Source organism: Strigops habroptila, chromosome 5 (genome assembly GCF_004027225.2).
Source record: "Strigops habroptila isolate Jane chromosome 5, bStrHab1.2.pri, whole genome shotgun sequence".
In the NCBI taxonomy this organism is placed as follows: Eukaryota; Metazoa; Chordata; class Aves; order Psittaciformes; family Psittacidae; genus Strigops; species Strigops habroptila.
In genome coordinates this window covers 42,128,127-42,149,588 of record NC_044281.2, presented here as the reverse complement: position 1 = coordinate 42,149,588, position 21,462 = coordinate 42,128,127, and positions in this window count along the sequence as shown.

Genomic DNA, 21,462 nt, shown 5'->3' with positions numbered 1-21,462 from the left:
CTACTCTTCCACAGGACTCCAGAAAGCAAAAGAAGGTGCCCTGTGGTCTGAGATAGGCATATGGGATGGGACTTCAGTTTCATTCCAGGTAGGTTGGGGGGGGAACCTTATAACAAAGTCCTCCAAGTCCTAAGGGTGGCCTGAGCTTTCACAAGCAAAATCAAAAGGAAAACAAAACTCAAAGAATAAAGTGGCACAAAGCACTCTTGATGTGAGACTTGCCTTTGCCCTTTGGGTGGGGGCTGCAGCTAAGAAATATAACGAAACCTAAGAAATAGAACTAAGGACTCTTCGTCCTGAACTTAGAATTAAACCCAAAAACTTAACTTTTATTATGCTTCTTTTTTCTTCCAGTTTGTCCTCTAGATAAAACCAACTGATTTAGTTATGCTCTGGTGTCTCTTCTCCCTTTGGCTCTTTATCAAATTGTATCAAAGTGGGCATGTTCTTCCGCAAAACATCCTTTTCCTCCTTTACTGGTATTTTTGGGGGCCATGTGCCTATTCCATTTTCCACATGAGTGATAAATTCTCTTACTCTAAAGAACCAGACAGAAAAATAAATCCACTTTACACAAGGCTTTCTGGAAGGCCCACACAGCTTCAGCAGCTGCAGATGCTTCTGCATCCTCCTGCCCGTGCCCAGTCCAAGGAGGATGGGGAGGCAAAGGGCCAGCAGCATGGCTGGCAACAGAGGGCGGCACCAGAGCACACACAGGGCCCATCAGGACCTGAGATTTCAGCAACCCAGCAGTCTTAGTTTGCAGACAAAATAAGTTTAAACGTATTATTTTTAATTCTAAGCATAGAGAAACATGGAGTGCGCCATGAACTCCCATAACACTGCCAGTTTTATCCTCCGGAGCGTGTACTATGCACTAATGGCATGAGACATGCCAACCTTCCATGCGGTCCTGCCTGCTGTTCCTCTGACACCTTGGACACAGTAAAAGCTTCAGAGCATGGAAAAATAAAACTCACCCAAAAGATAAGTAGCTTTATTAGCTTCCCAGCATCTCCTAGTTCAATAAGTTGTAATTAAACAAGCCAATTTTTCTCTTTAATCATAGGGTGAGCTTTTAAAAGGAAAACAGCCGAGTCAGTCAGGTTCTATAAATGATATTTACTGGTAGATAATTCAATTATTGTAGAAAATTATTTTAAACATTAAGATGCACAAAGTTCAGTTTTTTCCTGTTTCTCCTACTATCACACAAGCTATTGATAAGATGTCTAAATTTATTGCAGAATAATTCTGCAGGAAAAGAGATAAAAGGTTCCTGAATAAAATATGAGGCGAGAGCTGTAAATTGTAGCAATGCATATCATTTCATTCAAATGTAGGAAGCAATTACCATCTGCTATACTCATCAGTTCCCTCCTTTATGACTTAATTATATGTTTAATGCTATCAGATCAAGGAAAGGGCACAATAGATGAATGAGTGAAAGAAATAGAAAAGATTCAGCAACAAGACAAAAGGCAGATGAAAAGTAACCCATGAACAGAATTGATTTCATTTGTTGGGAGAGAAGTTAATTTAAATAGTATGTTCTATCATCTCCTGTGCTGCGCTGAGATAATATAAATTATGTGTTTGTGAATTTGCTTCATACAATTTTAACAAAAGCATTCAAGTTTCTGAAAACCTAGGGTCTGCAGGTTTTGATTTATTTATGAAATGAGTAACATTTACAAAGAAAGAGCAGTGACTGACAACCAAAGCATTTAAATTATTATTAACAGTACTTTGCTGTACAAGTGTGAGATGACAGAAGGAAAGCTGACAAGCTCTTCTCATTCCCCTCCTATCTGAGTTTCAATAATTACCGAGATCACTTCCCGGCACCTGACACTGTGGCACCCTGCATCCTGCACCCTGCACCCTTGCACCCTGTATCCTGCACCCTGCATCCTGCACCCTGCATCCTATACTGCTAGATCCTGCAACCAACACCCTGCATCCTGCACCCCCAGCCCTAGAGCAGTCTATGCCTGCTTCCCTCAGAAGCGCAAAAGTTTGGAGTGCTGCCTGTCTGACTAGAGTTCGTGTCCTGCTTGTTCTTCCCTTCGAGCAGCTCCCCTGTGCCCTTGCGCTGTCTCACAGTCTCGTTTTTCTCAGTCTGAGATACATCACATCTCAACCATTAGCAGTGTACCAATTCACATGTTGCTGAAACTCGTAGCGCCAAATATTTTCCTACATTTGAAGGTCTTGCTGCTTTAAAATATTTATCTGTTAAGTTCGAAAAACACACCTGCCTGCTAAATCTTGGTTTTGTATTGAGGGGGCTCCATGCTTCTGTGCAGCCTGGTGCCAAAGAGAGGGATCCCTCCTCAGCCTTGGGGTGCTGGCTGGAGTAGTAAGGCAAGCAGAGGTGAGTGGGGACCCCACTGGCACAGTCCAGGTCACTCATTGCCTCAGAAAGCCAAAACTGCCTTTTCTTGACATATAGAAAGGATAAGCGTTTGCTTTAAACTAATCCACTTTAGCCAGGCCTCGTTTGTCAGGGATTGTTTTGACAAAACAGTGTGACACACACCAAAACTCTGGGAAACTGGTGGAACAGAGAGTACCTGGCTGTGAGCCCACCCCAGAGCATCCCGGGTCCTGTCCTGCCAAGCAAGCAGCACGATTTGTGCCCAGGCTGACAGGGAGGCAGTGGCCGGTGGCGAGCAGAGCCAGCCGACAGAGGGGACAGCCCAGGGGAGCAGCTTGTGACCCAGACCCATCTGTCCTGAGCCCAGCCAAGCCAGGGGCAGCCACCGGAGCTGCCCGGGGTGTGGGCTTGGGGTGTCAAAGCGGCTGCACATGGCAGTGCTCAGGAGGGAGCCCAATCTGCACAGGTGGGCTCCAGGCAGCTCTGCTGCTTCCAGCAGGAGCCCTTTTGCTGAAGTCCATATAAGGATGAGTAGAAGAACTCAGGCTTGACAGCTTTGCAGAGCAGCCCCATTGAGGGGCTGTATCCACTCCCTGCAAGAGAGGCTTGGGACTGCTGAACGCAACTAGGGGCCTGTGTGACATTGCAGGTGAGACAGACACTGCCTGGCTGGGTCCCCTGAGCCTGGACAGAGAGGATAAAGAGCTTCACGGCCCCAGCGGGGCTCCCACGAGTGATGCCGGCCACATGTCGTACTCCACGTTAGCCTCGAGGACAGCAGTGCAGCTAGGCATCTGAAATGCATTGCCTCTGCAGAGATCTCCTGTGGAGAAGGCTAATGAACTGCTCCAGAGTACAGGCAGGCATCCAGCCTATAGGACCAAGGATAGTCCTTCTGCGCTTCCCCATCAGAAATGCTATGGGCAGGCTGGGGAGGCCGGATTGGGCCATGGCATTTCAGAAAAGACATGGGCAGGCAGGAAGGGGAGTGCAATAGTGGGAAGAGTTGCAGAGCAGGTCGGAGGAGGAGGGACCTGCCTTATGTGGGACCTTAAAGAACAGGGTAAACACACACCTGCTGAGAAGGAGACGGGCCCACCCAGGGTGCAGGTGACCCCTGGAGGTCCCTTCAAACCTGTCTTTAAGGCGCTGCGTGACATCTGGACTGGCCTCCTGGACAGGTACTGCTGGTCCTCAACAAGATCAGGGTTGAACCCTGAAAACTGGAGTCAGCAAATAATTGTAAAGTCCTGCTTTCATTCCTAATGTCCAGAAAACTGGCCTTCATTTTCAGAGACCCAGTTGCTGGAGGCTTCCCACAGCCAGGGTTTGAGATACTGGGAGCATGGTGGGAACGTGAGAAACTCACAGGAATCCAAAGCCAGCCCTACTGTCTGGGTGAAGGCTGCAGTGCAGATCTTGCTGGAGAACCCACCTGCAGACACCAGAGATCAGCACACAGGTTGAATACTGTCCCTGCATGGTCCTGTTCCTAATAGAAAAGCAGCTGCTCCCTGCATTAACTTAATTTCCCGAATGGTTTTAAGGTATAGCTGCATGTTGAGTTTATTGCATTAATCTGTCCTTAATGGCATTGCATTCATGGGCACTTCATTAAGTGCCTTCCCTTTATCTATGTGCTTTCACCAATGTTGATGGGCATGAGAAACTTGCCATTGATTTCAGCAGGAACTGTCCAGTCCTCTCCATGTGAAATGCAGTCTATTTTCCAGCAGCTGTTGGAAGGGAAAATTAAGGCCCGGGCCCGCTCTTGCCACATTTCCCTGAGTTTCTAGAGCTGGGCTGGGCTAGGTTCGGCAGTGAGCTCAGCGCTGGAGGGGATGTAAGGGGATGTTCAAGGGGACGGAGGGTAGGAGCAGAGGACAGTGCAGGATTAAGGGCTGTGAGGTGGCTTAGGCTGTTGTGGGGGGACAGAAGCCATGCACTGCTCAGCTGCAGCCTCTGTCCACCCATCTTCTCCCCTGGGTTTGCTCCACAGCCACAGGTCTTAATCACGTCCATCCCTATGGCTGGGACCCCTGGGCTCCTGCAGCCCGAGCAAGGGGATTGTGCAGCACTGCGATCTTCGTGACCGCCCGTGTCCGAAGAAGAAAATAGTAATGTAATAATGCAATTTGCTTAAATATTGCATGGTGGGGTTAGAACACCAAAAAGTATGTCATCTTTTAACATACCTTCTGATGCTTTTCATTTCCTCTACTGGTTTCAGTAATGTGCACAAGGCAATTATATGCAGTCAGAAATGATGGGGTTGTAGGAAATAAAGCAGTATGCCTTTTCAGAAGACTCAAGCAAAACTGGAGTTAGAGACTAGCTGGGCAGTTACAGCCACACTAACATCCCCACAGGCAGTATCTGCAAGTATTCATCCCAAGAGATAAGCACAACGGGCACCAAGTGTTCCTCTAAAAGAGAATAAAAAAAAAAAAAAAAAGAAGTTTTAATAATTCTTACTTGAAGTCTGAATCCAGGTTACATTCAGACCACAGTATCACACTGTTTCTTGCAAGCTTGTTTGTCTACTAATGATTTTCTTGCTTGCATGCGTGAAGCAAAACTTCCAGTGGCAAGTGGCACCAAGAAGGCTTCAGTCAGCCACTGGACCCATCCTAAATTAAAATAAATATCTGCTTTGAGTCCCCAAGAAGCGCTGAAGGTGCCGAGGAGGATTTGTGGCACTCAGCTAAGCACGCCAGAGCTGGCGCTGCCACATCCCACTGCTGAGCACAAGGGAAATGCCCAGTCCTCCTCTGGCGTGAGAATGCTCAGGATGCGGGCAGTCAGTAGGGCCCAGGGCACGCAGAGCAGGCAGGGAGGAGAAAGCAAACAGAGCAATTACCTGCCACATCCGGCAGCAATCCTGCCAGCCCCTGGTGAGAGCATTAGGGCTGCTTGCTTGGGCCCATGGCAGTGTGTGGAATCCCAGCAGGGGTGCTTTGCCTCTAGAGTCAGGTCAGAACCTGCGGAGCTGAAGGGAGGAGGTGATGGTGTCTCAGTTTTGAACCATCCCCCTGTGATGGCTGCTTTACACTGCTGCATCAGGGTACTTACTAATGAGTTTTGCCCCCTCTAAGGATGAGCACAGATACTGAGAACAGCCACAGAGACATCATCCTGCACCACACTTTCAGTGGCTTAGCTGCCCTGGGGCTGCATCTTCATTCCCTTGCAGACACACAGACACCATTGCCCTTACACAGGCTACCCTTACCAAATGTATGTGCATGCAGATATGTGCTGGGAAGCCTATGAAGAAAGAACGCAATTTTATACTAATTCCCTTAATTTATTCACATCAAATGTCAGTGCAGTGTCATATAAAAATCTTTAATGATTTTTAAAACAAATGGTCCCTGAGGCAGGAAAATAGTTATAGTGCCATTTCTAAAATTAATTTAATTCCTGTGGAATAGAAATAAAAAAAAGTGCCTGCTCAGTTGCATACGCATTACAAATAGCATTAGAAAACATCTTTTCAGCTGAAATCACACAGGGTTTCCCAGACTTTCTGCCAACGCTCTCAACATGCCGGCATTGGGAGCACCTTGCTTTGCTCCCTTGCACCTCGTCCACACGCTGAGGGCAGTCATCTGCCTGCTGCAGCCCTCCTCTCTGCTCCCCTCTGCCATAGAGATTAATTAGTACCTGTTATTTTCTTTACACAGAAGCAGAACCTATTTTTATTACATTTCTCAATGACTCATAATGGTATATCTTCTCTGCCATATGTGCACAAGCTCAGGACAGCATTGCACTGATATTCTGGGCCTGGAATCCTTCCTCCCGCAAGCTCATGGGATGATCATATACGGTCCTGCTTCGCTGCCCACCACCCCACTCAGATGCTGTCATACCTACTCACCATATGGTACATTGGTTTCACACTGGGATGCTGCTGGCAGCGGCTCTGATGGGCAGCCAGCACCATCTTCATGCCATCAGTTCTCCCTGTCCTTCTGGTAGGGGGGTACACTGACCTCACACCCCGCTCGGGTCTGCATGGCATGCCTGGCTCCCTCCAATGGAGGGAGAGCTGGCAGAGGGTAGCCAAAAAGCCACGCATCTCCCACAGCTCTGGGTGCGATGGGGAGACGAAGAAGTGGCATGAGCATCATTGTGGTTGGTGCTGGGCTGCCCTGGGGTCTGCCTGCACATCCTGAGTGTGGGGAGCTGGGATTCCACAGAGCACCTGGTCAGTGGCGAGGGACAGGGAGTGTCTTGGCCCATTTGTGTCTTTCCAGAAGAAACCACATCAATGGAGCAAAGAGGAGCTTAAGAAAATGTTGTCAAAATTAAGCCAAATAAATCAGTGGCAAAAGCCAGTCCCCAGCTCGAGCTGCCACAAAACAGAGGTTTGTCTGGCTTTTGCATGACAACTCCACCTGAGCAGCTGAGAGACGCAAGCAGTAAATTCAGTGTAAGCACCAAGGTTCAGGTCAGTCACCATCCCCAACCCATGAGTTGATCTCAGAAATTAAGTGCTTTTATTTTAAAGATGACGCCACAATACTGAATTTTAATCTGCATTTTTAGATAATCTGTGTACCCCACCAAGTCTGATTTTGTCACCAGAGCTCCGAAGTGCTGGGCTTGAGCTCAACTGAATGGGTTGGATTTGGAGCTCTAAATCCTCCATGCTGCTTATTCGTACAAATTTCCTAGTCTGTCCCCAGACTTCCAAATCCTAACTAATGTTTTTCCCTTTCCCCCAGCCCTGAAGTGAGTTACATATGCCTTGGTGGTCACCAGAGGCAAAGCAACTTGATATTTCTGAAGTTTGATATTTCTGCAGCTCAGTCCCTCTCAACTCAGAAGTCATTATGCCTTGCCACTGTGGAAGTTGTTGGTTTCCTTCATGGCTCCCACTAGTTCTCTCCTCTCAGCAAAAGGGTTAACAGGAAAGCTAGGAAAAGGAAACGGACATCATGCCAGATTTCTAGATAGAAGGGACAGCATCAGATGGCGCTGCAGAAATTGGCAGCCCCATCTCAGCTGGAGTTGCAGGGCAGCTCTGCATGTGGGGCAGGGATTGCCCCCACCTCTCCTCCTGGGAGTGGAGGGATGTGGGTCCCTGCCAAGCAGCATGATGGTCCTGTTGGCAGTTGGGACATTGGTCTGCACCTTTTGTGCTGAAGTTGAATAGGGATTTCCACAATTTACAAACTAAGCTCATGAGCCAGTGGAGAATGTACAGAAAAGAAGCATCTAGGAAGGATCCCTGCCATGAGAGGGGCTGTTGGGAGGCTGCTGGTGCCCCACCTCCCGCTTCCCTGACCAATGAGTCAGTCAGGATAGCGAGGCTTGGATCTCAGCCTGAGATAACGGTCCTTGCACAACTAGGGAGAGGCTGGTGCACTAGGAAAAGCAAAGGGAAGAGTTTGCCATAATAATTTTCAGCACCTTGAATGAAGAAATGTGTTTGCTGTCTATAAAGCGCTTTGCTGAAGGGGTTTCTGAGTAACTCTGTGGTACCTGTAACCAAAGACATCGCTGGGATGTTGCTGTCTGTAGCAGGGATGACACAAATGTGTGGTGTGTTCTTCCAGGTGCAGAACAGTAACCTTATCTATCTTTTTATCTCTTGGACACTGAAGTCTCCACTGCATGTCCTGCATGCGCAGTCGCAGCATAAGGCCATCTATAAAGGCAGAGTAATATTAAATATAGCTGCCTTTTTATGAAAAGGTGCCTATGATTAATAAATCAGCCATTCGTGCTGTAATTTCACCTTCTGAGTAATTCCCTGGGACGGCACAGGGCCAGGCTACTTGAAGGATAAGTCTGTTCCCCAGCCCTTCCATCACAGCTGTGCTCAGCCCATGCCTCAGGCCAGGAGAGGAGGTGGATGCTGGCTATGTGCTGGGCAAGCAGGCTGGCAACAGTGGCAATGCCAGCCCATGCCTCCCATTGATGCTGGCGGCAACGCTGGTACCCAGCGGGGTGTGCTAGGAGGAGCACAAAGGTGGGAGATTTCCTGAAAACTGCTGGTGTGGATAATTAAAATAAAACCCAAACACATGGAATTATGTTCAGTGACTCAGTCCACACACTCCCACTCTCCTCCCACACGCCTTCTGATGCTCGGGCAGAAATTAAGCCATTACGGGTTTTTTCATGATTTGTATTTACAGCTTCCCATTTTCTCTCTCCTTCTGCCCATCTGAGGCCACCTCCAGTGTGACAGAGGGTTTGCAAACCTACCAGAGATGCCTTCAGCCATCCCAGCTAACCTGAAACCCTTCCGCAGAGAAAACTCACAGCAGCACAGCTGCATTTTTAAGATAATTATTTTACATTACTTATGGTATTATTTAAAGTACCCAATGGGTATAAGCTGCTTTAAAAAATTGAGAGAACATTTAATTACTGGGTTCAGGGTTCAGAGCAGAGCTGGAATTCATTGTGAATTATCCTCACTAAGATTTTGATGGACTTCTGTGGAATACTTGTGCATTCATTTTTCAGCCCTTCTCCCATCTGTATGGTGGAAGTAGTTCTCAAATCCCTCAGGTTTCTGCTGTCTGGTGCTTAACTGTCAGCTGGTGGAGCTATTTACCAGGAGCTTTCTCTTGGTTCTCCTGGAAAACTCACAGGCAGCAACATGGTGCCTGGATCCTCCAGCTGGCACACAGACCAGCCCTTCCCTCAGCTTTTAGTGGCTCCTCTGGTAGAGCAAGTCTGCTAAAAGTCAGGGATGCAGAGAAAGAGAAAAAGAGATAAATGCTTTTAAATACTTCCATTTAATTTCAATTCTACTAAATCAATTACCATATAGGCAGTCTCTGTTACAGACCAAACACTGCGTTTAAAGGAAATAATTTCCAAAAGCATGAAAGGGAGGTAGGGGACTAAACTGCACTCACTTTAACTAAGAAGAGGTAAATAAATCTGTTTAAATGGATATAAAAGACCTGCTGTCAAAATTTCAGTGCCCTTATTTCCAGCACTGCTGTGAAGTAAGCTAAACACCATCACTTTGAATTAAGCTGGAGAGTTGGGCCCATGAGAACCTCATGAAGTTCAACAAGGCCAAGTATAAGGTTCTGCACCCGGGTCAGGGCAATTCCAAGCACAAATACAGGCTGGGTGGAGAATGAATGAGAGCAGCCCTGAGGAGAAGGATTTGCGGGTGTTGGTTGGTGAGAAGCTTAACATGACCCAGCAGTGTGCACTCGCAGCCCAGAAAGCCAGCCGTGTCCTGGGCTGCATGACCAGCAGTGTGACAGGGTCAAGGGATGGGATTCTCCCCCTCTGCTCTGCTCTCATGAGACCCCCCCTACTCCAATACTCCATTCATCTGTGAGGCCCCCAGCATGAGAAGGACGTGGACCTGTTGGAGCAAGTCCAGAGGAGGCCATGAAGGTGCTCAGAGGGCTAGGGCACTTCTCCTATGGAGACAGGCTGAGAGAGCTGGGCTTGTTCAGCCTGGAGAAGGCTTCAGGGAGGCCTTGGAGCAGCTTCCAGTGCCTAAAGGGGCCGACAAGAAAGTTGGAGAAGGGCTTTTTACAAGGGCATTAGGGATAGGACAAGGGGAAATGGCTTTAAACCTACAGAGGGGAGATTTAGATTAGGTATTATGAAGAAGTTGTTCACTCTGAGGGTGGTGAGACACTGGCACAGGCTGCCCAGAGAAGCTGTGGCTGCCCCATCCCTGGCAGTGTTCAAGGCCAGGTTGGATGGGGCTTGGAGCAACCTGGTCTAGTGGAAGGCGTCCTTGCCAATGGCAGGGGCTTGGAACTAGATGGTCTTTAAGGTACCTTCCATCCCAAACCTCCCAAACCTCATCCCAAAACGTTCTGTGATTCTATGATTCTGATTCTATGATTCTATCATTCTATGAATCTGTGGTTGTAATGGCTGTGCTTAAGCTGAGGTACCAGGCTCTAATTATTAGCATATTCAATAGCATCCACATGACAGTAGATTACATTTCAAATGAAGTTTTGACATGTTAATTTCAGCTGTGCCTTTAAATTTATTCAGGTGGAAAATAGAGCAGATGACCATCTCCAAATACATCGTTAAGCCATATGTTCTCAGTCCCACTCTCCTTCTAGTGTAAAAACTGAGCTAAAATGCACACATACTCCAAAAACCTCCAGTCCGAGCCAGCCGAATTGCTTGTTTTCACCCAAGGCAGCCACTTTGCCCAGCTCCTTACCAACAGACACGAATATCCAAACTTTCCAAAAGCCTGGGTAGAGGACAGAGGCACTTGAATGTGGCAGCACATCATATGGTGGGCACATGTGATACGGGCAGCTATGGCACCTCTCCTGTCCACCCTCACCGTGCTCACCAGCCCTGAGCATCAGGAATCAAGGACTGTGACAGCACTAGGAATGCCTGTGCAAATGAATTTTCAAGTCACTTATGGATCAAATCACTTTCAGGTCTTTGAGAAACCTGTCTGTGTAGGATGGAGCTTGCCAAGGGCTGTACAGCTTAGAGCCACAAACTCTTCTGACTCCTGAAAATCCATTGTGGTACCTGTTTGTACTCCCGGCAATCTGCCTTGCAATAGGTCTTGTGCTCCAAGATCTTCACAGGCATTTTAAAAAATCCATCCTCTAGGTCATCAGCTTCTTCCACACTGGCTGACCTCTGGAAGATGGAGATCATTCTTTGGACATGAATGTCAGAAAGATTTGAACAAACAGCAGAAATCCTCAGCATCCTGGACAAATAATTGAGCATCATTTCCAAAGCCACCAGTTCCATCTGCAGGATGTGCAATTCAAGAAAATAATACAGGATAAGGAGTCAGGGTGTTAAGCGCTGGTGGTGTATTAGCTAGCGACACATGGAGGGCCAGTGAGAGATTCTAACATTGAGCATGGAAATAACCTATTGTGCTCCACACATAGAGTAGCACCCAGCTTTAGGGTGCCACTTCAGATCTTTCTTGGAAGTAACTTTTGCAAAAACTGTCTGAACCACTTTAACCCAACCACTGGAAAGTGGCCCCAGCCATCACCTGGGAGAGCCACAAATCCGACTCCTGGCAGAGCCATAACCTTTGTAAAATCAAATGAAAGTATATTAAGCCCTAGAAGGATCGCTAAACAAGTGAGAAGAGCCAAGTAGTATCATTTCCACTCTGACATTTTTGGACAGAGCAAGCCAAAATGTGGAAGTGCACTGTCCTGGTTTCAGCTGGAATAGAGTTAATTTTCTTACTAGTAGCTGGTACAGTGCTGTGTTTTGGCTTTAGTCTGAGAATAATGTTGGTAACACACTGATGCTTACCCTAATCAAGGACTTCTTAGTTTCCCATGCTTTGCCAGGGAAGAGGAGCACAAGAAGCCAGGAGGGAGCACAGCCAGGACCCAAACTACCCAAAGGGGTATTCCATACCACATCATGTCATGCTCAATATATAAACTAGGAGGAGTCACCCAGAAGGGGCTGATCGCTGCTCAGTTTGGGCTGGGTATCGGCCAACAGGTGGTGAGCAATTGCATTGTGCATCACTTGTGTTTGGGTTTACTTGGTTGTGGGATTTTTTAAATTCTTTCTCTCTCTGATATTTCCCTTTTTAGTATTAGTATGAGTATTAGTATTAGCATTATATTGTACTTTAATTATTAAACTGTTCTTAACCCACGGGTTTTATCTCCTCCCCATCCCACTGGGGGTCAGGGAGAGTGAGTGAGCAGCTGCGTGATGCTTAGTTGCCAGCGGGTGTTAAAGCATGACACGCACCCAGCCCACAGCCCGGGTACCCCAGTCTCTGCTCTCGGCTCTAACATCACCCTTAGTGAACCCCAGGCACTGGGGAGAGGATAATCCCATGGGGATTTTGGAGGGGCCAGCCTCTCATGAGGAGTGTTCCCAGGCTGGGTAAGTCCTCATGTCTTCTGCCGGACCAAGGCTGAAAAGGGGCAGAAGTGGCTCCTGCTCCAGCACAGCACAGCATGTGCTGTGCAAAGGGACAGAGCATAGGACTGCTGTGCTTATGCCCTGGTGAGTAAAACATGCCTGAAACCACTCACATGGAGTGGAATAGGGAACACCACCACTTAAAAGTGTCCTGAAGAAAGCAGATAGGCAATTGCACCTCTGCTACAAAACTTTCTAACACAGCTAATATAACATATGGAAAATACTTAATTTCTGTGTTTGTAGAGCACAACTCACCTTGGCTCAGCCACTGTGAAATCCCAACAGACTTTCCCACAAGGCAGAGGCTGTGAGGATGTGAAACAGCTTTATTTGCTGTTATAGAAATGCCTTCACAAGTTGCAGCCGGCATCCTGTGCAGGCAGGTAGGCAGGCAGGCAGGCACGTTGCTCCCACCCACCAGAGACCCTGCCAGGAGCAGAGCCTTGCCTCTGACCCCACGCCGAGCAGCAGCCCTTGGCCATGGGTCCAAAGGCCTTGGCCCTGACCAGCAGCTCCACGCTGCCCGCAGGCGATGCTGCAGGCAAAAGCACCACCCTGCGGCAGTGGGGAAGCTCATCCCTTCTCCCCACCATTGCTTCCTGGAACACCCCTGGTTTCTCCTTTCAAAGCAGGGTGTAATCGCCACTGCCCCAGGGCTGCATAGAGCAACCCCCATGTCCTCCAAACCCTGCAATCCTCCCCAACATCCCCTCCAGATCTGTTGCTGTAAGAGAAGTGGCATTCCCTTGCGTTAGGGCTCTTGGTCCACCACAGCAATGCCCAAGGAGAGCCATGGTCCGCAGGGAGAGTGCAAAGCCCCTAGCCTCCCAGGAGCAGCTCCGTGCACCCAGACACCGGCGGAGCAGGGCACGCCTGGTCAGCCATGAAGGAAAACTTGTGGTGGCAGTTTTGCTTCAGTTTCCCTAAACCTGCAGTTGTTTCTGCCCCCGTGAAAGGGAGGGAGGCAGCCTGCCCTCACACCCCGCTGCCTCCCTGCACCATCCAAAAACATCCTCCTGTGTTATGTCTGCATCCTACAATGCCACATTTATTCCTGACCAACCGTGGTAGGAGGATCAGTTTCTCAGTTTATTATCATTATGATGAAGAACAACTTTGAAATACCAGATCCTGGTTATTTGTTTCTTCCTCTCTACACAGCAGGGTTGGCAGCAGCAGCGTGATGTGCCTCTTTATTCCTACAGGCACCGGTGTGTGATGGGGATGCTTGGGACATGATTTTGGATGCACCAGCAACCAGACCAGGAATTATTTTTTAAATAACCTGTGAGCTTTGAAATTGCTTAGGAAACAATTTTGATTGGCAACTCAGAGAGTACATTACATATTACTGATTACTTTCCCTGGCTTGCGATAGCTTACTGATTATTTTTACTTTCTTATACATCATGCATGTGAATTGCTCAGCAAGACAATGACAGACTGCCTTATGGCAGCCGTGCTGACTCTCTTTACATGACATATTGTTTCATGGCCATCAAACTACCAAAACATCGTCACTCATTCTCAGGACAGACTGTCAAGCACAGTGACCACCTGGTTACCCTGGATTTTATGTGAGGCTTTTTAGGTAATCCATTTCTGTGTTCACTCATGTTAAAATATTATATAAGGAATATACATTTGCTGCTATCAGTTGCTTTACCAATTACAGTGCTTTTTAATTATTAACGTATTACATGAGCAATTGAGGATACAGAGCACATGCAGCCTAGTGTCTTCCAGGAGAGGTGAAACAGATGGCTCTAAGGGAAGAGTTAATTCAGCATTGGAGGAGCGGGGTCACATTCAGGCAGAGCAGCACTTTTATACCTGTGCACAGGCATCCTGCTCTGCCCCAGGGCTCAGGACAGCATCTTCCCTAGCGGAAGAAAGGATGCTCACATTGCAGGCAGCTCCAACTAAGCATGAAGGGCTCTGTTATATCATAGAGGGTTTTCAAACCTTTGCTTACTGCCAGAGAGAGCGAAGTACTGAGAAAAAAACATCCAAACCCAATCATTTCAGTTTTGTTAGCTGACTCTTTTGAACTTCCTGCTAGTTTTCATTTTTGCCAATGTCCTAATTGGAGGGATCAGCAAGATCAATGAACAAAACATTTGAAAAGCATTTCCCAGAAATATGTATGGTAAAAATATTACAAATTCCTAAATATTCACTTTGCACTGGAAAAGTGATGCTGTGCAGAAAGCAGGGGAAACCAGACTTACGCATCCACCTGCTTCACACGTGAGTGGGGAGCTGCTCCCACTGCACTACGAGCAGGAGTTGGGACCAAACACACACCCTGTACTGAGGAAAATATCCCTTTTTTCTTAAAATATTGTGTACAGAAACTAATACAAGAAGTGACTCATTTTAATACATGAACCCAGAAGCTTTAGTCACCAAATGGTGAAACGTTATCCCTCAAAGAGAGATGAAGGAGTAAGCTGAGACATAGAAGGGAGGCTGTTATCTTTGATTGTACATTGATAAACAGCGCTACAAGCTTATTTTACCAGACTTCTGGCTGCACATACTCGGACAACAGCCAGGCCTTTCTGCCCCTCTTGCAGGAACTGCCCCAGACTTGACATCCTGCCTCACTCACATGCTTTTGCAAGTCTCATCCAAATCACTCTGATGTCAGAGAAAAAATCAAAGGGTGGGAGAAGAGTCTCTGCACTCCCAAGCTCCAGGTCCTGGCTTGCTAGGAGGGGGAAGCAGGCAGGAGAGCCCCTGCCAAGGCTTTCCATTTCACTTTGGGAGCATGGAGAAGGAGCTTCAGGAATGCCTCAACAGGGTGAGTCTACCTGCAGCCAGACAGACATCCCCGAAACAGGGTTTGGAGATGTTTGTCTCTATTCGCGCTAGTGATATAGGTCAGCCATATCCCAGTCTGATCGTATTTGCTGTTCCCTAGCAGATGTGTGCCCAGTCCTGCTCATGCAAATATTAGAGGAAAGTTGCCTTCGGTGCTAATGTCCACTGTCACCGGCAAACAAAGGTCTACATGATTGCACACCCATAACTCATTCTATAGAACCAGTACTTTTGATATCTTTATTAACGGGTTTAGCCTTTCAGGCAGGAGACAGAGAAAATAATGTGTAGCTAGGGTGAGCTGTCAAGTACCTCAGATATTAAACAATTATTTTGATCAGGCTTCAAACCCTCTGCCCCATGAGCTGAGCACATACAGAAGTATATATTTACAAAAATCTGGATCCATCCATGCATTAATCAGGCTGAGACTGAAAGGTTGAACTCTCCTGCTAATGCATTCATGGTGGGGCCACCATCCTTGGCATGCAGAAGCAGCTGCCTTGAGCAAATGGACAGGGTCTGCCCCACTGGCAGGGCTGGGGACCCTCTGCTCTGCAGCCACCCCACAGCAGGGCTGGGAACCCCCATGCCCACAGCCACCCCACTGGCAGGGCTGCAAATGCTGTTCTGGGGTATACTCTGCAGGTGGAGCATCAGGAAGGAAAGCTGGGGACCAGGATATGCAGAGGGCAGAAGGCAGAGAGCAGCTGGTGGCTGTGGGGGTCCTGGGCAAGGGGGCAATGTTCACCCCCTCCCCGGGGAGTCTAACAGACAGCTGATGTAAGGCTTGGGATAATACTGGCTTTCCCTAGCCAGTGGGCCAGGGTGGGAATAGCCCAGGGAAGTGCTGCAGTGGGCGGGATGGAGGGGCAGGGAGCAGGGTCCACCCCATCCTTTGGAAGCTGTGCACATTTACTGAAACTTAGTGTAGAGAAAAAAAGAAAAAAAATGGTCCTATTAAAATTCACATGCTCATGTCCTTGTTGCTGTTGCAATGTTGTTTCTTTACTAAATTTCCTCCTTTAACAATTCTGAAAGTAATTTATCTTATATTCCTCTTATATACCCCATTTTGGAGTGATTCTACGTCTCCCCCCCCCCCCCCCTTTCCTGGAATTTTATTGCAAATTTGGACACTTTTGATACTTGAGCTCAGAGTTACTGAAGTGTCAAAATCCTCTGCAGAAAGTAACCTTCCCCATCCAGGAAGCTCTTCTGGTCAGGACGAGGAAAGGTTGGTCCTTACACAGCAGAAATACAAGACAATTAGACCCTGGATAACACTTTAGCTGGGGGAAGAGGAAGGGTACCCTCCTAAGGGTCTTATCCTGATACTTGGGCTGCGAGGACACAGGAAAGTTACGCGCTTCACATTTCCTTGTATTTATAAATGTGTAATCAGAAGGAATTCAAGAAGCTTAAACAGAACGCTGCTGTAAATCTGTTTGCACCAGCAAAAATGTACTGTGTAAGTGTATGTGGTGTCTGGGACCTACAGGAACAAAGGTATTCAGTGCATTAATGCCACACTTGGGATTCCTCACATGTCCTTACTCCTATTATGTCCTTACCACCTATTTATACAAATTTCTGTGTGAAGGTGATCAGTGAAGCTTTCTAGCTCACAACATACAGTAATGCAGGTGCCTCTCCTGACTGAGTTCACAGCTTGAGGTTTGTATTTCAAGTACCCCAGCAGACCCAGGCACTGTTCATCCAGTTCTTGGGGTTTTTTTTCTATCTATCTTCCAAACATCCTTTCATGGGTTGTGGTCCAAAAAAAAGAAAACCTCAGGGTTGTATCAAGAAAAAGAAGAAACCCAGCAGCATGCCATGAGCTGGGCAAAAAGACTACAAATCCATTTGGCATTGGTACCAACAAGAGTTGCAAAAGTCAGTTCCACTCCACCGCAGTTTTCCTGCTTCCCTCCAAACAGATCTCCTCCTTGCACAGGGTCAGTTGGAAAGTTGAAATCTTTCCTTCTGAAACTCAGAATCCCCAAATCACTCCACCAGGGCTGCTGCTGCCAACATGCTCGTACTTGAGGAGCGCTGTCTACAGAGGCTGGTTTTCTTTGGAGTGCAAAGAACACAAATGACCTCTGCCATCCCTGCACAGGTAGCACCACTTCTCTAGCAAGTGTGTCCGTCTCTTCCCACACAGCTGAGCTGGGTTTTCCCGTACCCAACCCTGTTGCTTGCAGCCTTTCCACCATCCCTGACCCGGATGAACCAAACTCCACGAAAGCTGCTGACCCCAGACCTGACCCTGTGCAGTCCTGGGAACACATGCCTGGGCACAGTGAGGCTGCCCAGTAAAGGCACAGGAAACAACGCTCTTCAGGGCCACAAGGAGGAAGGAGGAGGAGGCCAACACAGGATGCAGGTGAGGGGCGAGGGGGATGAGGTCTGATGTCTGCCAGGAGGTCCGGGGAAGGCACAGGGGCACTGGAGCCAGTGGAGGATGTCCAGGAGGTTCCTGCACCCCACAGGGAGTTGGGGGCCAGGAGTGATCCCCGCACCGTGGCGGTGGCTCCAAACATCCCCGTGCTTTGCCGACAACTTGACAAATTTAGTTTAACTATTTTGATGTAATAATGTAATTAGGTAAAAGGGTTCAGCAACCGATTGCTTTTCACTAATTTCAACCATCTGCTTCAACATTTGTTCTTATGTGTTCCAGATTTCAGAGTGTCTTTCCTCTAATAGTAATTAATGAAACTGTTAATAAGCTACATATATCATATTATGCTGCAATAATTTATCAAAGGATAATGTTATGAGACAAATTATATATAACAATTATAGAAAATGGCTTACATTACTAAATGTTGCACACTGCTAACTAGTTTCTTTACTCTTCTCCTCTTAATGAATTCCCTAATTAATTTAATGCATACTTTATGCATAATTTGAAATTTAAAAACATTGCTGGGTCAGGTTTTAACCATCCTCTTTTACATGCTGTCTGCTTCTACAAGACATATATTAGCAAAACATGACCTCTATGCAAATTACCAAGCCCCGCTGCTATTTCCATTCCCAATCCCGGCGAACGTGCTCCGGCGCATTCCCCCTTGTGTGCGGGTACCCCAGCCACCCTCACCAGCATCCTCACACCCCTCACATGTCGCCATGCACGTAACAGCAGCATATTTTGTGAGAGTCACGGTGAATCTAGGTCACTATTTATAACAAAAAATAAACATAAACGGCTATTCTAATCTTCTGTTATGCAACCAGATCCATTTGGGGGAAGGCTGCTCTCAATCATACTTTGTGCAAACAGCCACCTAGCGAACATCATCCAAAAACCATCCACAGCCATCATGCACCAAAAATCACCCGCCCCCAGAATAACGAGGTCAGCTTAGAAATCCAGAAACCTTTCAAAATAGAAATGTAAGCTTTAGTTTCTTAATCTTCAGATTTTTAAGCGTCCAACACACAATTGACCGGTATTTCCCAGTTTTCCACATCTACGGCTTTGCAGTTTTCCTGCAGAACACGACCATAAGCTTTTCTTTCAAAGCCAGAGTTTCCATTCTCATCTGACCATATAATTGCTGGGAGTGGAGACTTCATGAAAATCACCAATACTCTGGCAGTACAGTTAAACTACCAGGTACCTCTGAGTTCAGTGTTTCCTAATTTTTTACTGACTGAATTTCCGTAGTAAGAGAAATAAGATATCCCACCATGGAGGTTACAGTTAGTAACATGTCAAACAAATGCACAGTGAAGTTGCACAGAAACTCCCCTCTCCAACAGTTACATGAGAACCGAGTCTTAATTCAAGTTTTGAGGCTTATCTATCACTTGCCAACATGCTGTTGGATGCATCTGTGTTTATATAGTGCACATACCTACTACTTCATTACATTAACAACTTATATCTGGGAAGTGATTTAACAGAAAAATGTGAATTGTATTCACTACTATTCTAGTAGTTTATTAACATTTGGTAGGTATGGTTGTAGTTCAGAAACAAAAGCATGACTTCGTAGATGCGACCATGTACAAAGATATGATGTGAACTAGATTGAAAAAGCCAGCCTGCTCAGACAGCTGCAGTGTTTGAGATGCCAGCATCCTGGGATGGAGAATCATAGAATCACAGAATGGTTTGGGATGGAAGGTACCTTAAAGACCACCCCCCTGCCACAGGCAGGGACACCTTTCACTAGACCAGGTTGCTCAAAGCCCCATTCAACCTGGCCTTGAACACTGTGGGGCTATAGCTGCCCCAACCCCGGAAGCGTTTAAAGCCAGGTTGGACGGAGGTTTGAGCAACCTAACCTTCCAACCCAAACCATTCTCTCATTCTATGATGGTACTTTGCTGTTGTTCCCTTCTGTGCACAGAGCAGGTTTCTTTAAACAAATGTTGTTTTCAACATGATTTGCTTAACACAGCGCCTGTGTCCATATCCATGCTGATTGCCCATGTTGTGCTTTATGATGGGAAGTAATTAAGTAACCAAGTAATTAAGATCCTGCCTTGTGGCAAAAAAGAAGAGCTTGGTGGCTTTTTGCACTATTTTCTGCTATTTCAGCCAAATGGGCCCCTTGTATCCTGGATGGCAGGAGCAACCACACATGTCTAATCTTGCCCTTTGTGAACCACAGTGTTGTCTTCACCTCTGCATGGTCTCTTATGTTCCAGAGAAGAAATGCAATTTACTGAGCCAACCAGGCTTCGGCAAGAGATCATTCCTTCAAGACTTTGGACAATATTTTTTTTACGTTACTAAAATATTATATGGAGACACAGAGTGACTTATTACAGCGCTAGCTCATTTTCTGAGACACTTTTGTCTCGAAAAAATCTTGAGTTTTCATCCTCAAGTTAGCTTCCTTCTCTGCTTTTCCATCTGACACTTCGGATTATTTTAATGATGGAGTAGCCTTGATTAAATTAATTCCTCCCTACAAAAGCAGCTGTCTTGTGTCAAGGAATCTGTTCAACTATCTGGAGCACTCATACTTGCCAGGGAGAAGAGCCAAAGCACAGAGCTAGCAGAGGGAATGCCTGACCATACCAAAACAGCGACGACTTTGTCGTAACTCCTAAGTATAAAGCTGAAGCTTAGAGGAATGTCTAGGGTCTGCCTCCCTGCCCCACGCAGGGCTGGACCCTGCCTGTAACATGTCCCCCTGTTAGGAAAAGGCTGTCTGGCTTTTCCCATCTCCAGAGGAACACGCTTCCAGCGGTCCTGGGGACTGAGGTCTGGGGGGCTCAGTGTTCCCCCACAGCCAGGTCCCCCGCACAGCTGCATCTGAGCCACACTGCACCCCTGGGCTGGATCCTGCAGGGCCGCATGGACGCAAAGCCCAGAGCACGATCCTTGGTTCCATGGCCAAGTCCCAGCAGCGGGGACGCCAGCCACACCAGGATGGCGTGCTGGAGCAGGACCCGAGTGCTCCAGCTGCTGGGTGAGATGGTGAGGAACAGCAAGGGAAGGAAGCAAAACAGAAATGAAAAAGCAGTGCCAGCGTGGAGAATGGACCCACAGTCCGTGGTTTAGCTTAAACATTTATTTCCAAACCAAAGGTATTATTTAAGTTTAATCTTGCCTCCAAGCTTCCTTACTGCCAAACAGCTGCTCAATTGTTTCCCCTTTTAACAGTCCTTTTGCAATCTTACCCTTCACTCTGGCTTACTGAAGGTCCTTAAGCACGCACCAGCCACACATGCAAATCCTGCTGAAATCAGAACTGCCTGCCACGTCTGAAGGGAGTTTGCTTTACAAAGAAAAGCCTTGGAAAAACACCAGAACTGCCATTTCTTTCGTGTTTTCAATCTCACAATATAACCATAAGCTGGACTTTGAAACTACTGGATTTTTAAAGTATGAATGTAATTTTTTTCCCACTCATTTCTTTTCCTTTCAATATTCATATGCACTGCAGTGGGCTTGAGCCCTTTATTTAAAAAAATAAAAAATCTCCTGCTCTGTGATTTGGGATCCCGTGCATTTCTTTTACATTTATTAATACCAGAGTTCAAGCAAGCTGCAAAATACTGACTAGTTCAGGCTTTTTCCTCTTTCACGTAGTGCCCATACCGAGTTTTCACAGCTGATGCCCACAAACTACAGCTGACCTTACAGCTCTTTAACCTGACTGTGTGCAGAGGCACAGTGGATGCCACACCAGTCGTGAGCATTGTCCCCAGGCTTGCTAACGTAGGGGACCTGGCACGGTGCATAGAGGCTCCCTGGCAGGGCAGTGGGCCAGTGGCTGCTGGTAGCAGGGTCTCCGCTGCAAGGCTCCTGACAACACTGGGATGGCAGAGGCCACCCAGGCCCTGGTTTTGCTCAGTTGGTGCAACCCCGTCATGAGGGT